This window comes from Amyelois transitella, chromosome W, assembly GCF_032362555.1.
Source record: "Amyelois transitella isolate CPQ chromosome W, ilAmyTran1.1, whole genome shotgun sequence".
Classification (NCBI taxonomy): Eukaryota; Metazoa; Arthropoda; class Insecta; order Lepidoptera; family Pyralidae; genus Amyelois; species Amyelois transitella.
In genome coordinates, this window is record NC_083536.1 from 12,022,861 (window position 1) to 12,035,958 (window position 13,098).

Genomic DNA, 13,098 nt, shown 5'->3' on the forward strand with positions numbered 1-13,098 from the left:
TGTGCTTTGTAAAAAAGAAGAGTTCTGATTGCCTAGGCTTACAGAATATTTTTTTTCCAGATGTTTTAATAACATCGATAATTTCATCAAAGTATTGATGTTCACCCTTGATTTGCCGATAGTATTATGAGAGTTCTGGATCAGATTTTGCTGTTTTTGTATAGTTGTAATATAATGTATATAATGTTCTAGGTAAAACAGAAGAGCTCTGACTACCTAGACTTACAAAGTATTTTTTTCTAGATGTCTTAATAACATCGATAATTTCATCAAAGTATTGATGTTCACCCTTGATATGCCGATAGTATTATGAGAGTTCTGGATCACATTTTGCTGTTTTTGTATAGATCTGTTAATGTTCTAGGTAAAAAAGAAGAGTTCTGATTACCTTGACTTACAAAGTATTTTTTTCTAGATGTCTTAATTACATCGATATTTTCATCAAAGTATGGATGTTTACCCTTGATATGCTGATAGTTTTGTAAGAGTTCTGGTCTAGATTTGAAAAAAATGAAAATGAAAATGAAAAATATTTTATTTGGAAACAAAAGCAAGTACAATTTAAGTAACATAGGATAACGATGACATCTGCAGAAGTTATGAAACTGTGTCGCAGATCTCAACGCCCACCTCCAGAAAACATTTATATAATGTGTTTCCTTAATCTTAGCACCTAATCCATTTATTACAACAAAAGAGAAGGAAAAAAAAAAGATTTGATGTTTAATATATGTATTGGGTGCAAATGTGTTTTGTTAGGTTAGGTAGTGCCGTGTGGTTCCCGGCACTATTACAAAAAAGAATAGGACCACTCCATCTCTTTCCCATGGATGTCGTAAAAGGCGACTAAGGGATAGGCTTATAAACTTAGGATTCCTCTTTTAGGCGATGGGCTAGCAACCTGTCACTATTTGAATCTCGGTTCTATCATTAAGCCAAATAGCTGAACGTGGCCATTCAGTCTTTTCAAGACTGTTGGCTCTGTCTACCCCGCAAGGGATATAGACGTGATCATATGTATGTATGTATGTGTTTTGTTAGTGTGTTGTGTGGAAAACGTGTTTGTGTTGGTGTAGGTATAGAGAGGAAGTATGTAAGGCTGTATTGCGATTTGAAACGTCTAGAGGATATTCAATCATGAGAATATTTAACGTAAAAGAAATTATTGTTATTCGCCGACTTTTATAAGACTTTCCGTATCATCGTAAGATAGTTGCATGAGCCATTCAGTGCATGTAACCCTGCATTTGTAAGATGTAAGCGGATATATATTAAGTAGTTTATTTATTCTATTATACAAAGTAGAGCTAATGTAGTAAAAATGTTGAGCAGCTAAGGTAGTACGTCGTATTTCGATTCGGCAGACTTTGTCTGATCTACGCTTATTATGACAGATTGTGGGGTCATAGGCTAGTTGTGAATGTTTATATAGAACAGTCTGTAGAACGTAAAGCTGTCGAACTGTAAGTACTCTGCATAATGAATACAATTCATTTGTAGGGAAGCGAACTGGATTATTCGTAATTACTTTAAGAAGAGCTCTCTGAGCTCTCTCCAGCCTAAACATGTGGGTTTTCGCAGAACTGCCCCAGGCTATAATTCCATACGACAGAATAGACTGAGCAAGGGCATAATAGACAATTTTCATTGTATGGAAATCAGAGATTGACCTGAGTCTTTTAAAGACAAACATGAGCTTTCTGATTCGAGAAGTGACAGAATCAATGTGCAGTTTCCAGTTAATTTCACTATCTATAATTACACCTAGATATTTAATAGAGGAGACACGCTCAATTGGAGTACAATTACAATCTGACAAAAAATTGGGATGCTCAGAGCATGTATGTAGGATTATAGAGAAGGATAGCGCTGATTGAGAGGGAACATGGGGTGCAAAGGGAATAAACTTGGTTTTGGATATATTGAGTGCTAGATAATTAGACTTTAACCAGGAGGAAATAACTTGTAGGGCGGTTTCGGCATGCTCTTTTACATCGTTCCATTCACGGCCATTAACGAGTAACGCAGTGTCATCAGCATAGGTTATAATTTTACAGTTAGGCAAGGACATTTCGCAGAGATCGTTCACATATATGAGAAATAAGGTAGGTCCTAGCACACTACCTTGGGGAACCCCATAATTTACAGACTCTTCCCTGCTTGTGGTTCCGTTTATAATGACATACTGGGATCGGTTATTGAGATAACTTCGAAACAAGTTCAGTACAACCCCTCTTATACCCATACACTCAAGTTTATTAAGTAGGATGGGTACAGCTACAGTATCAAAAGCCTTAGTAAAATCTTGATATACACCAACAGTTTTCAGTTTATTATCAAAGTTTTTAATAATTGTATCCGACATTTCCAAAATAGCATCCTCTGTAGATTTCCCACGTCTGAAACCGTATTGATTTGGTGATAGGATGTTGTTTTTATTTAAAAAGTCAATTAGCCTTCTATTAATAATTTTTTCGAAAATTTTGGATAAGATTGATAAAACACATATAGGTCTATAATTAGAAATATTGTTTTTGTCGCCGCTCTTGAATATGGGATGAACAATGGCTTTCTTGAATACACTGGGGAAAACACCTGAACCAAGTGCTAGATTAAATATGTGATTCAAAATAGGAATAAGTATAGGGAGACTGGGGATACTTGATCCCCAGGGAGACTTGATCCCTTGTCAATAAATCGATAATCACACGGTATTTTTATTTTAAAGACTGGCAATACTGTTGCTTTCACTCATTGTCTATGGCTGAACGTAAGTTTGACAGTTCACAATCGACAACTTCCGAGCAGCGGTGCCATTTTGTTTTCGCCAGGTGAAAATATTTTTTTGTGAGTATTTTAATCATTATGTATACTTATTATTAATTAAAAATTAGTAACCACATTTTAAACACTAGAAAAGTTGTAAGTTGAAGTTTTTATTCATGGGTTTTTCTTCTAATTACCGCTTTATTTCTTTAACCAAAATTTACTTTTAGAAAAAAATCAGTTCCGGGTACACTTGATCACTGCGAGCGCGGGGAGAGTTGATCCCGGGATCAAGTGTACCCTATATTTGGTTATAGATAGCTTAGTATTTTTACTTGTTGTAGGTGGTAGGAAAATGCCGAGAACGTACAAACCTAAAGAGGGCGCTAAGAAACGCATACCCATAGACCAAAAAAAACTTGAACTAGCGGTTAAAGAGATTTTGAAAGGAAATTCTATTAAAGGAACTGCAAAACTTTATGATGTGCCTTTAATGACACTAAAAAGATACGCTAGGAAACAACAACGACAGCCAGATGTAAAAATTTCCTATAAACCTAACTATAGACAATCCAAAATTTTTACTGAAGAAGAAGAGACCGAGTTGGCTAAATACTGTGAAAAGGCAAGCAAACTTCACCATGGCTTGAACTCAAGTAGCGTGCGGAGGTTGGCGTGCCAATTTGCTGTAGAAAATAATAAACCAGCTGACAAAATAAGTAAATGGGGTAACAATATGGCTTCATCTGATTGGTTTTATGGGTTCATGCGCAGAAATCCACTATTATCTATACGGGTGCCTGAGGCAACCAGTCTTAGTAGATCAATAAGTTTCAATCGTCACAATATAGCAAAATTTTTCGAAAATTTAAGTTCTCTTCTCGAGCGATTTAATTTCGGTCCAGAAGCAACATGGAATATTGACGAAACGGGCCTAACCACAGTTCATAAGCCAAGAAAGGTTGTAGCTACTAAAGGTGTAAAACAAGTTGGTAAAATGACATCAGGTGAGCGTGGTGAACTGGTAACTGCCTGTTGTGCAATCAATGCGATGGGAAATCATATACCTCCATACATTATATTCCCACGCAAAAATTGGCAAGATCGTATGCTGAAAGGTGCACCGACAGGCACAAATGGAAACGCGTTTCCCTCAGGATGGATGACGGCCGAAAATTTCGTGAATTTCTTAAAACATTTTAAGAAATACAGCAAATGTTCATTGGACTCTCCAATGCTGATTATTATGGATAACCACGATAGTCATATTAGTATTGAGTCACTGAATTTTGCCAAAGAAAATGGTATTCATCTTTTAACAATACCTCCCCACACCTCGCATAAGACACAACCATTAGACAGGACTGTATATGGACCACTCAAGGCCTACTTTAACAATGCTTGTGACAACTGGATGCTCCAGAATCCTGGTAAAGTTATTACAATATATGACATATCGGAGTTACTCGGGCATGCTTTTCCAAGGGCATTCACACCTAAAAATATTCAAAGTGGATTTCGAGTGACAGGAATTTTCCCATTCAATAATGATATATTTAATGATGATGATTTTCTCTCCTCTTATGTAACGGACAGACCTTGTACAGGTGAACCTGAGAGTGCAGTTCATTCAGTGACTCAAAGCGAGCTTGACAGTGCGCTTTTGGCATCAAAATCACCACCCTCGTTGCCAGCGTTGGGACACAAAAATGTTTCTTCCGTTTCACCTCAACCTTCAACATCAACCGCACCAAATAACATCGAAATAATACCCGAACCATCGGCATCATCTCTACTAGATCTCAGTAACTATATAGAACCTTTGAGAGTCGCACCAGAAAAAACCCCTGTGAATGCTCAGAGCGATGTTCCTCGTAGTCCAGAAACAGATATTGACATGAATGTTTTATTAGAGCTGTCGACATCTAAGAAACATCTGCACAATTTCAAAACCCCCGAACAAATTCAACCATTCCCAAAAGCTGAGTATCGGAAGCCTACACCGAAGGGACGTAAGAGGCGATCGACTAAAATACTGACGGATACACCGGAAAAAAATCAAATAGAGGAGGAAATATTGCGGAGGAAGAAGAAAAAGATACCACAGAAGACAGCCCCCAAAACAAAAATTACTAAGGTAAAACGTAATTTAAAGGGGTTTTCGCCATCTTCACACGAAAGATCTCATTTATTTTTAAGAAATCTTTAAGTAAATTTAATATAAAAGGTTAGATTGGCAAAGAAATTGCAAATTGTTGCAAAGACTGAAATACCATACCATACGTATAAATTTATGTACTATTATTTTTTTATTTAATTTTATTATTAAGAGACTTTAGTTTGCAATTATTAACTAAGATAAATATAAAAATAAGAAAAAAATATAATGTTACCAAAAATATGCTAAATGTTTATTGTAAAGACATGTTAATTTACTAAAAGTTTATTAATCACTAGTCTCTAAGAGGCTAAAGATACTTTTCAGAGACTGATTTAAATCTACAATGGCTTAATAATTGCCAATTATTGCAATAAATATTAAAATAAAAGAAGAATATGTTTCGAGTTACTAAGTTACCACATAGAGGCCTAAAATAATACAAACATTTTAAGTGTTGGTTTTTGTTATGTTTATATGATTAAATAAACAATTTTTATATTGTAAAATGCATTATTATTATTTTATAATGACGTAGGTACACTTGTTCCCCTATAATCAAATCCAACCTACACAGGGATCAAGTCTCCCAGCATAGGGGACACTTGATCCTTTTGTAATGTCGTAGTAAATAAAAAAAAAAGTACTAATTGTTAATTAATTCCATAATCTGATAATGTACAAAGTTAGATGAATAGTTTATCTAGTTAGTCACCAAAAATTATCTGAAAGCCATTACTATAGACTAAGATATGAGCAATAAACTAAAATGGGGATCAAGTGTCCCCAGTCTCCCCTACATATTTACATGATTTTACCACTAATGTAGATATCCCATCCCAGCCAGTCGAACTCTTTTCTTTAAGACCATTAACAATATTTTCTATTTCCTCATTATCTACGCCAGACATAACCATTGACTCTGTACATCCCGATTTCCAATTTCTGTATTCGGAAGGTAAAGCTGATGAAATTTTACTGGCTAAAGTCTTTCCCACATTAGCAAAATAACTATTCACTTTATCAACAGTCTGTTTTGAATCCCCATGCAATCCCAATTGATAATATACACTCTGTTTGGTATTTTGAATATTTGCACTTTGTTTAATAATGTTCCACATAGCTTTGGGGTTTGTTTTTGCTTTTTGGAGTTGCTGTTCATCATAATAGCGCTTAATTTTTTTTAAAAGATTGTTACAGAAAGTGCGATATCTCGTGTATATAAGTTTTTTGGTTGAATTCTGAAGATCCCCACGGTAGTTCCGATATAACTTATCTCTATGACGTATGCACCTTAGTAATCCTGGACTGATCCAAGGTTTAATAATACGTTTCCTGCTCGGTAGCATCTTGGTATAAGTATTCTTTTTTACTACTACGGAAATAGTATCAACTAACATGCCAGCAGCCAGCTCAGAGTCCGTGCATTTCAAAATAGATGAGAAGTCAGTATTTGAGAGACCTTTATATATTGCCTCGATATCAGTACGTGTAGAGGTGGTAGTACGTCTAGTTGGAGGAAAGTTTAAACTTGTGTTGCAACAGAATAGTACAGGAACATGGTCTGTGATAGGTGAGTCCAATACCATAGCTGCAGACTGATATGCAGATCGTAGGATAATATGATCAATGCATCTCTCCTCTCTTGTGGCGTAGAGGTGACCCGGCAACATGGCATGTGACGCAAGGAGATTAAGGTAGTCGTCAGCAGAGGAGTCTACAGTATCCGGCTTAATATTAATATTAATATCACCCATAATGAGTGCTGTTTTATAACATTTGACACTATGAAGGATAACATCCAGACTAGCAAGGAATGGAGAGTAATTTTTGAAAGATGGAGAACGATATATGGCTATTATGGAAATTCTGTCAGATAACTTAAGTAGCAAGCATGTTCCCTCATTAAAAGCCGGTATCTCCACGGTGCAGTTAATATCGTTTCGGATATAAACTACAAGTCCATCGTTTTGGTTATTAAAATGAGATTTGTAAGAATCATAACCGTCAAGTTTTGGTATTGTTGGCAATATACTCAACCAACATTCGCTTAGAATTATTATATCCAACTGATATGACAATCTATGTATTAAGGTTAGGAGACAGTCAAAATTGCAGTTTATACTTCGAATGTTCAAATGTAGCACTCTGAAATTGTAATTATTGACTTTGTTGATCGTTATACTTTGTTCTGGAGAACATAAAGAGCATTTTGAAACAGAAACATCATCGATGTCACTATAAATGTCATTTAACTTCTCCATTGTAAAAAGATGATGTAACATAGGAGCAGCGACAAGTGTACAGAGAATTTATTAAAGTGATTCAAAAATCCGCTTTTACTGATGAAAGGGTATAAATATTGTGTAACGTGGCGTTTAACATCTTTTCCTCGGCTTCTGTATGTTAATGTGAGAGTAAAGTGTAATGTGTAAGTGTAATTTAAAAATATAAAAGAATTGCTTTATACAGGGTAAAATACTAAAAACCATAGTAATAATATGAGATGAGATATAACAATATTCAACATAAGATTTGTTAGGGTTACTAGTCACGACTGTCCTTTCGCTTTTTCTAGATCGTATTCATTGGTTACTGTGATGAGAGGACCATTTTCTCTTTTTCGGAGGAAAATCCTCCCATTCGATACCCAACAAAACTTATAATCATTTGCTTTAGCAAAGTCTCTTGTTAAGAAATACAGTCTCTTCATCTTAGTAGATAAGTTTTCAGAAATATAAATGGGTTTTGATATACCACTTATACGTAAGTGTTCTGTAGTGAATTTTGAAGTTTTATTAAAAGTACGATAAGTGGATATAATTTTTTCTTTCAGAAGTACACTGGTAAGGTCTACAATTATTGTTCTTTTTTCTGGTTCTTTAGATCTTAGGCGAAATATATCTTTTATATCTGATCGCTGAATTGGAATCCTGAGTACTTCGCCTGCTTTAATGACAGTTTCCACAAATGTTGTTTTGTTTTCCGGTGTAATTATTGGGATATTTCTTAATTCCAAGCATGTAGACCTGGCTGTACGTTCAGAAAACTCAATTTTATCTTCCAGACTTTTTGTATATTTAGCATCAACTTCACGTTTCGCTTCCAGGTCTCCAACTTTAGTTTGGAGCGAGTCACATTTATTAGCTAAAAATTCCACTGATATACGCATTTCCTCCAAAGCTGCACATAGCTTGTTAATCTTTGTATTTTGGTCACTGCTGTGTTTATTTAGCATTTTCTCCATTCTTTTCATGAAGTTATCTAGGTTATCCTCGATTACCTCAGTATCAATATTTGTGCGTTTCCTCTTACGATGGGTGTCAGTGACTTTTTCCAAAAGATTTGGCTCAGATGAGCAGTGGTGTAGAAGTGATTGCGAAGATGGCAACGCAACTTCTGTTGAAATGGAATGGCAAGACTTCGGGTCAATTCTTGTTACGGTCGGGGTTGGTAGGGAGAGCATTGCGCCAACAGTGGGCGGCACGGAAACGGACGACGACAGCGGAGTGCGCTTGAGTTGAGGCATCGCCGTGTGGTTCCCGGCACCAATAGCAAAAAAGAATAGGACCACTCCATCTCTCTCCCATGGATGTCGTAAAAGGCGACTAAGGGATAGGCTTACAAACTTGAGATTCTTTTTTTAGGCGATAGGCTGGCAACTTGTCACTATTCGAATCTCAATTCTATCTTAAAGCCAAATAGCTGAACGTGGCCTATCAGTCCGCTCAGGACTGTTGGCTCTGTCTACCCCGCAAGGGATATAGACGTGATTATATGTATGTATGTAGACGTCAGAGGTCAACATACAATGGTAGCAATCGACGATTTCGAACAAAATCGCTTTCCGTCCAGTATAAGGAGACACCCGTACTTAACTTGTATTATGTGAATCACTCACGTCTGCCACACTGCAATGGTGTTAAAGCTTGTTCACTTGACACTTATGTTGCCTTGGTATCCTCGCGAATTTATTAATGATTTAAATTTATTTTTAATTTAATAATTTCAAATATAATGTTACAAACAGAAAGAAAAACACGTCTGCTTTGCACAGTGGTCCGGAGGGAAGGGAAAGATTTTGATGATTTTGTATAGGTCTATTCCTGTTCTATGTAAAAAAGAAAAGTTCTGATTGCCTAGACTTACATATATTATATCTAGATTTCTTAATAACATCGATAATTTCATCAAAGTATTGATGTTCACCCTTGATATGCTGATAGTATTGTTAGAGTTCTCGTCTAGATTTTGATGTTTTTTTATAGGTATGTACATGTTCTATGTAAAACAGAAAAGTTCTGATTGCCTAGACTTACATATTTTTTTTCTAGATGTCTTAATAACATTGATAATTTCATCAAAGTATTAATGTTCACCCTTGATATGCTGATAGTATTATGAGAGTTTTGGATCACATTTTGCTGTTTTTGTATAGATCTGTTAGTGTTCTAGGTAAAACAGAAGAGTTCTGATTACCTAGACTTACAAAGTATTTTTTTCTAGATGTCTTAATTACATCGATAATTTCATCAAAGTATGGATGTTTACCCTTGATATGCTGATAGTATTGTAAGAGTTCTGGTGTAGGTTTTGATGTTTTTGTATAAGTATATACCTGTGCCTTGTTAAACAGAAGAGTTCTGATTGCCTAGGCTTAAAGAATTTTTTTTCCAGATGTTTTTATAACATCGATAAATTCGTCAAAGTATTGATGTTCACCCTTGATATGCCGATAGTATTATGAGAGTCCTGGATCACATTTTGCTGTTTTTGTATAGATCTGTTAATGTTCTAGGAAAAACAGAAGAGTTCTGATTACCTAGACTTACAAAGTATTGTAAATTTTTTAATAACATCGATAATTTCATCAAAGTATTGATGTTCACCCTTGATATGCTGATAGTATTGTTAGAGTTCTCGTCTAGATTTTGATGTTTTTGTAAAGGTATGTACCTGTTCTATGTAAAACAGGAAAGTTCTGATTGCCTAGACTTAAAAAATATTTTTTTTCTAGATGTTTTAATAACATCGATAATTTCATCAAAGTATTGACGTTCACCCTAAATATGCTGATAGTATTGTAAGAGTTCTGGTCTAGGTTTTGATGTTTATGTATAGGTTGTACCTGTGCTTTGTAAAACAGAAGAGTTCTGATTGCCTAGGCTTACAGAATATTTTTTTCCAGATGTTTTAATAACATCGATAATTTCATAAAAGTATTGATGTTCACCCTTGATATGCCGATAGTATTATGAGAGTTCTGGATCAGATTTTGCTGTTTTTGTATAGATCTGTTAATGTTCTAGGTAAAACAGAAGAGTTCTGACTACCTAGACTTACAAAGTATTTTTTTCTAGATGTCTTAATAACATCGATAATTTCATCAAAGTATGGATGTTCACCCTTGATATGCTGATAGTTTTGGTAGAGTTCTGGTCTAGATTTTGATGTTTGTGTATAGGTAAGTATGTTTCTATTCTATGTAAAAAAGAAAAATTCTGATTGCCTAGACTTACATATTTTTTTTCTAGATGTCTTAATAACATCGATAATTTCATCAAAGTATTGATGTTCACCCTTAATATGCTGATAGTATTGTAAAAGTTCTGGTGTAGGTTTTGATGTTTTTGCATAAGTATATACCTGTGCTTTGTAAAACAGAAGAGTTCTGATTGCCTAGGCTTACAGAATATTTTTTTTCCAGATGTTTTAATAACATCGATAATTTCATCAAAGTATTGATGTTCACCCTTGATATGCCGATAGTATTATGAGAGTTCTGGATCAGATTTCGCTGTTTTTGTATAGATCTGTTAATGTTCTAGGTAAAACAGAAGAGTTCTGATTACCTAGACTTACAAAGTATTTTTTTCTAGATGTCTTAATTACATCGATAATTTCATCAAAGTATGGATGTTTACCCTTGATATGCTGATAGTTTTGTAAGAGTTCTAGTCTAGATTTTGATGTTTTTGTATAGGTCTATTCCTGTTCTATGTAAAAAAGAAAAGTTCTGATTGCCTAGACTTACATATATTATTTCTAGATTTTTTAATAACATCGATAATTTCATCAAAGTATTGATGTTCACCCTTGATATGCTGATAGTATTGTTAGTTCTCGTCTAGATTTTGATGTTTTTGTAAAGGTATGTACCTGTTCTAAGTAAAACAGAAAAGTTCTGATTGCCTAGACTTAAAAAATATTTTTTTTCTAGATGTTTTAATAACATCGATAATTTCATCAAAGTATTGATGTTCACCCTAAATATGCTGATAGTATTGTAAGAGTTCTGGTCTAGGTTTTGATGTTTTTGCATAAGTATATACCTGTGCTTTGTAAAACAGAAGAGTTCTGATTGCCTAGGCTTACAGAATATTTTTTTCCAGATGTTTTAATAACATCGATAATTTCATAAAAGTATTGATGTTCACCCTTGATATGCCGATAGTATTATGAGAGTTCTGGATCAGATTTTGCTGTTTTTGTATAGATCTGTTTATGTTCTAGGTAAAACAGAAGAGTTCTGACTACCTAGACTTACAAACTATTTTTTTCTAGATGTCTTAATAACATCGATAATTTCATCAAAGTATGGATGTTCACCCTTGATATGCTGATAGTTTTGGTAGAGTTCTGGTCTAGATTTTGATGTTTGTGTATAGGTAAGTATGTTTCTATTCTATGTAAAAAAGAAAAATTCTGATTGCCTAGACTTACATATTTTTTTTCTAGATGTCTTAATAACATCGATAATTTCATCAAAGTATTGATGTTCACCCTAAATATGCTGATAGTATTGTAAGAGTTCTGGTCTAGGTTTTGATGTTTTTGCATAAGTATATACCTGTGCTTTGTAAAACAGAAGAGTTCTGATTGTCTAGGCTTACAGAATATTTTTTTCCAGATGTTTTAATAACATCGATAATTTCATAAAAGTATTGATGTTCACCCTTGATATGCCGATAGTATTATGAGAGTTCTGGATCAGATTTTGCTGTTTTTGTATAGATCTGTTTATGTTCTAGGTAAAACAGAAGAGTTCTGACTACCTAGACTTACAAAGTATTTTTTTCTAGATGTCTTAATAACATCGATAATTTCATCAAAGTATGGATGTTCACCCTTGATATGCTGATAGTTTTGGTAGAGTTCTGGTCTAGATTTTGATGTTTGTGTATAGGTAAGTATGTTTCTATTCTATGTAAAAAAGAAAAATTCTGATTGCCTAGACTTACATATTTTTTTTCTAGATGTCTTAATAACATCGATAATTTCATCAAAGTATTGATGTTCACCCTTAATATGCTGATAGTATTGTAAAAGTTCTGGTGTAGGTTTTGATGTTTTTGCATAAGTATATACCTGTGCTTTGTAAAACAGAAGAGTTCTGATTGCCTAGGCTTACAGAATATTTTTTTTCCAGATGTTTTAATAACATCGATAAATTCATCAAAGTATTGATGTTCACCCTTGATATGCCGATAGTATTATGAGAGTTCTGGATCACATTTTGCTGTTTTTGTATAGATCTGTTAATGTTCTAGGTAAAACAGAAGAGTTCTGACTACCTAGACTTACAAAGTATTTTTTTCTAGATGTCTTAATAACATCGATAATTTCATCAAAGTATGGATGTTCACCCTTGATATGCTGATAGTATTATAAGAGTACTAGTCTTGGTTTTGATGTTTGTGTATAGGTATATACCTGTTCTATGTAAAACAGGAAAGTTCTGATTGCCTTGACTTAAAAAATATTTTTTTTCTAGATGTTTTAATAACATCGATAATTTCATCAAAGTATTGATTTTCACCCTTAATATGCTGATAGTATTGTAAAAGTTCTGGTCTAGGTTTTGATGTTTCTGTATACGTATGTACCTGTGCTTTGTAAAACAGAAGAGTTCTGATTGCCTAGACTTACAGAATATTTTTTTTCCAGATGTTTTAATAACATCGATAATTTCATCAAAGTATTGATGTTCACCCTTGATTTGCCGATAGTATTATGAGAGTTCGGGATCAGATTTTGCTGTTTTTATATAGATCTGTTAATGTTCTAGGTAAAACAGACGAGTTCTGACTACCTAGACTTACAAAGTATTTTTTTCTAGATGTCTTAATAACATCGATAATTTCATAAAAGTATTGATGTTCACCCTTGATATG

General features: G+C 34.2%; 1 long non-coding RNA gene across 1 annotated transcript; it reads left to right on the forward strand.

Moving 5' to 3' along the window:
* Window positions 1-564: 564 nt before the first annotated feature.
* Window positions 565-1,359, forward strand: LOC132904294 (uncharacterized). Its single transcript, XR_009657555.1, has 2 exons — window positions 565-759; window positions 1,042-1,359. It is a non-coding gene; the product is annotated as an uncharacterized LOC132904294 (long non-coding RNA).
* The last annotated feature ends 11,739 nt before the right edge of the window (window positions 1,360-13,098 follow it).